The following is a 5409-nucleotide window of genomic DNA, read 5'->3' as shown; positions in this document are numbered from 1 at the left end:
TACACATTCTGGAAACAGAATTTACCCAACCGACAATCCTTCTGGTACTCTCCAAGTACTGCAACTGAACCCATAGGGGTTCATCCCCTCTTTCCTTGTGCGTTTTATTGCCTTCCCAAAGCGATGCTCCATAACCAACTATTTCCTTTGCCACTGTGAAGGTCCTATCCTTCACCCAATCTGTTACTCTCGCTACCTCCAGTACGGGTCTTTACCACTAGTGTCCGCTGGACCCTTCTTACAACCATAACTTGGTGTTGAGCGCCCCTCGATCAACTAACTGAATTCCACCATAGACTGCCTACCAGCACTGCTTCTGACTGAAAAATTCTGTTATTCCTTATCTGCCTTCCGGATGAACCGAGACCACCGTGGTCTCTATCAATCTATCAATATCTGGATTATCGGCTCCCACCGGTCGTTGGCCCCAACACAACTCCTAGTCGCTCCAAGCGACTTTCGAAGAACTGCGACTACCTATAATTGTTCAATCTATTCTGCCATTCAGGCACTACAATCCTGGGATCCTCGATCCCCTATCCGACACTACGGTCCCTACCAAGTCCCACTTGTGCTACTAAAACTCACGAGCCTCGCCCACGGGTCTCACCCGCCTCTATCCTTCTAGTCTCACTTATCTAACCACTCTCGCACGGGCCTCGCCCACGGGTCTCACCCAATCATGTTACTGAGCAACCTTGTTCTCAGGTCTCACCTATACTGCTACTCTCATACGGGCCTCGACCACGGGTCTCACCCAAGTACATCCTGGAGCGGCCTCTACCAAGGTCTCACCTCTCAAGGGCTATGCAGGAAAGCTCCATACTATTCTCATCCACTACCCATTCCTAATCCCTATCTGATCACTAGGAGATAAGGGCCTCGCCATAACTCCGCTAGCGAAGCAACTACGGAATGCTACTGCTTACGCTCAGTCATACATCACCTTCCATCACTGATTGCTAGTGGATGCTACGGCTGCCCCATAGTCTTACAACACTTTCTACCACTGACCGCTAATACGAAAGCACCGCATGCTATCAGTTCTCAAGATCCTCCTTCCAACTCACTCGAGTCCTATAGTCAATCCTTTTCCACTAGTGCTGCTCCCAGCACTACCTCATCCTAGGCTTGCCCTAAGGAAACCTCTGACTCATCTCAAACCAGTCCTCAGCTGCTGAAGGCCTCCTTGTGATGCCAATTAGCCATCACCTGAATACCATCACATGTGACGAGGCTCAGATAATCCTTCGAGTAAAAGACTAGTCCCTACAACGGTTGGACTCAGACAAGAGCTGCACAATAGGGACAAGTCCAGTACTCTGAGATTATTCAACCCTGATCACATGTGATGTGACGTATTCACCTAATGGCTAACTCCCATCACTCAGAATCCCACAATACACAAAGCAAGTAGCATTCAGACAAGAGAAAAAATCTAAACATAACATACTCAAGCAATCATAATATCATACCACGAATCTGTACTAGCATGCAACACAAACACATAAACTCAGGCATAACCTAAACAGGCTATCCTACTACTGTTTAATCAGCACTATCATGCAGCTCAAAGCACATATAATAGGCACATAAGGCATCCTCCCTAGATCCTTAGTCCTAATCTAGCATGTTGTTCTATTAACTGATAATCAAAACATGAACTTGTATGGGTATTTTGGGGTACTTACTTGAGCTCGGCTGATTGCATGCACCACACCCTTTTCTCTTATCAAAATTCTTTTCTTTCTGAATTCGTTTTGTTTTTCTAAAACTGTTTTCGTTCTCAAAACTCTCTTTTTACAACCTGTCTTTTCATTTTGAAAACCTCTATACCAATTCCTCAATTTGAGTTCAGACACACCCGAGAGCATGTCCGAATCCCTCAAACCAAGGCTCTGATACCAACTTGTAACGACCCAAAATTAATGACTAAAAATTTCTTTTAATAAAACATTACATAAAGCAAAATCATCAATCCAAAACATAAACAGAGTATTAATTTCCAAAACACATGTTTGTTATCAGAGTAAAACATTCCCAGGCTGTCTAATCAATCGTGTGTGCCATGCGATCACCTCGAGCTCTTCCCTCCGCTACAGAAAGTACCTAAAACCAAAACTGAAAATTGTAAGCACGAAGCTTAGTGAGTTCCGCACCCTATCACACACCATGAATAACTGCATACTTCACATACTGGGCCACGCCCGCTATCCTGGGCCTCGCCCCCTGCCTCGGGCCTCGCCCGCTACAATGGCCCCACCACTCCAGGCCCCGCCTGGCTTCGAGCCCCACTCAAATACATATCTGTTTCACTTAGGCCTTGCCTGTCACAGGGCCTCGCCTAAGAAACATATAATAGCACATAAACATATCACAACACATAAGCTAAACATATACTAATGGATCTTGTCCTAAGGCCTCGCCTATCCTGGGCCTTGCCCTTGTCCTACTACTGATGAGTCATGAAACCCCGTCCACGCTCCTACTAATAGTGAGATACAGGCCCAGCCCACTCTCACTCCTTCCCTAACTTGGGCCTCGCCCCTGTTCTGCTACTAATAAGATGTAGAACACCATCCACACTCTGCTATTGGTGAGATGCGGGACCTCGCCCACATTCACCTCCCTACTTGGCACATACATGTATCACACAGACAACAAGTATAAACTATCATATAAACAAATCCTTAGGCACCCGCCCGCTATCATTGGACCTCATCCCGAATATCTTACTAGCATACTGTGCCTAGGGCTAACCCCCAGGTCTTCTACTCATAACTACATGGGTCGGCATTGTGGCCTTAGACCCATTCACACAAAGGGAAACTCACTTGCACTTGTTGAACTTGTTGATAACCCCTCTAGCTGCTGCTCGGCAACTCTCTGAACTCCTGCTCCACTAGCTCCCCGAGCTACCAATATCAATGCAACACTTAGTCTAATTATCCTCCGAAAGTCAACTAAGTCAATTGTGGTCAACGTCAAAGTCTTGGTCAAAGTCAACCCTCTTGGTCAACCCTACTCACCGAGTCAGCCTATTGAATCGCCGAGTTCATATGCTCAGAGTCCTTCCATTCACGACTCGACTCGCCGAGTCTACCGATTTCCGAGTCCTGACCTGTCCAACTCACCGAGTCTCCACTCGACTCACTGATTCGAGTCTCAACTTGAAGGGTTTGGGGTTTCGCGTCCTGACTCGCCGAGTCCAAGAACAGACTCGCCGAGTCCAAGGCGATCTTCATCCGACTCAACGAGATGCTCATCCCACTCGTCGAGTTCCTCCTAATCTTCATGCTACTCGCCGAGTCCACTCAAAGGACTCACTGAGTCCATTTAGATCTTCATACATGCAGAGGACTTTTGAGTCATGCATGGACTCCAAACTGTAGATCTGCCCTTCCGAAGCCTATTCCTCGCGTAAAGTTGCAAACTTCACGTGTATAGAAGGAGATCTAGGTTAAACACACCATAAACTAGGGTTTAAGGCAAGGAGGCTCTATAATCAACTCAAGGGCGGTTACTTTATGCTTCACCAGGACAAAATGAGCTTAGATCCGAAGTAGCAACCTCAGATCTGGTTTCTAACTCATATGAATATCTAAAACATGGCTTAAAAGCCCCAAAACTCATAACTAGAATAAATCTAAATGAAAGAAATGACTTAGTACCTTCAATAACTCTGAAAGGTTCCACAAACTCTGGATCTAAGGCCAATCCTTGAATTTTCAATGATTTCCCTCTTCCCTCTTCCTTCAAATCACCCAAAAATGGCTTGGAAGCTTGAAAGAGTAATAACGGGGCTTAGGTGTAACGCTCGCAGATCCGGGCTAGTCAATTTAAAGGCAATAGGGTCGAAAATGACTTTTCGACAAAAAGATTATTTAGAATAAATAATCTTAACCAAGTTGTAGAATATGTCACAAGGTTTCCGTGCATATAAAGAACGCCGAAATCCGAGTTATAACGAAGAAGTTATGACCCGTCGAAGTTTCGCGTCGGAACCGGCACGGCGCCGGGAAGCGTAAATAGTAAATTTATGATAGAGACAGATTTAGCCTTAGTGCTCTAAACGAAAGTTTTAGAATATGTTAAACTAAGAACATCAATAAAAAGAACGCCCAAATCTGACTTCGTATGAAGATGTTATGATTTTTCGAAGTTTCGGATTAGCGGTGTATAGCCCGAAATTCGAATTTTAGATCGATTGATTTTTAGCCGACACAACCTAAACAAGAATCGAAGATCTCGTTATTAGTAGCATAACGATAAAAAGACAGACGAAAATGGACATCGGATAAAGAAGTTATGAGATTTTAATGGACCAATCCTGTCCCGGCCTGTTAAAAATATAACTTTAAAAAAAAATTCAAAATTAGCCGACGGAGTCTAAACAAAAGTTGTAGAGTACGTCTCCGCCTACGCGTGGATATAAAGAACGTCAAAAACGGAGTTCGTATGAACGAGTTACAAATTATAATAGCATATTTACGTATTAAAATAAAGTATAAATCATGTATACGTACACACATATATACATATGTATATATCATTAGAAAGGTATCGACGATGCGGTCATTATAAGACTAATGTTGAGTTCTTTCGACATTAGTTTAGTACAAATATCATTAAATCCATTTAAAATAGTATTATAGAGGGGTGTTTAGTTCTTTATATAACTAAAAGGTCATTAAGTAATTATGGAGGGTAGTTTTTGAAAATTCAATTAGTATAAATAAGAGTCTTGGACTCTCATATTTCTTGCACCATTCTCTTGATTCAAGAGTCTTTCTCTCCTTATCCCCCGAGCATTTCGGTCCCTCGTGATTCGACTTCTCTTTCTGTAGTTTTAGTATAGTAAGGTGAGCGCTGAAGCGCTGCACGAATCTTTCTTAGAAAGATTCAGCGACGACGTTCTGCCCCTGCAGAGCCCGACTCCTAGCTAAAATCCCCTTGAAAGTAAGTTATGCTTACCCTATTTTAAATATAGTTTATATTTAAAATTAGTATTGTTATTATAAATTTATAATAAATATTTGAGCTATTATTATGACTTATATAAGTGCCGTTATAATATCTTTTAACTACTCGCGGTACGGGGAATCTGGTTTAAAAGGCCGCATAGGGTTGTTGGATTTCAGAAGTGCTATACGCCAAAATGGTCCTGCCCACCGGTGTTTTATGTCTGGCCCCTGTCTGTACATAGTAGTTGGAAAGTATTGTTTAAACGCTTATATAATAATAATAAGACTAATAATTAGTGACGGTAATATTAGACTAAAATCTAGTGGTGATAATATTAGGTTTCATCAAAGGAAATTATTTTAAAGTAAACGAAGCGCTATCCGAGTACCGAGTCACCACCTTCTCAGGTGAGTGCATAGTTACTTTCATCTTACACATAGATAT

This window comes from Lactuca saligna, chromosome 3 (assembly GCF_052625555.1).
Source record: "Lactuca saligna cultivar CGN05327 chromosome 3, ASM5262555v1, whole genome shotgun sequence".
NCBI classification, from domain to species: Eukaryota; Viridiplantae; Streptophyta; class Magnoliopsida; order Asterales; family Asteraceae; genus Lactuca; species Lactuca saligna.
This window is presented reverse-complemented; position numbering follows the sequence as displayed.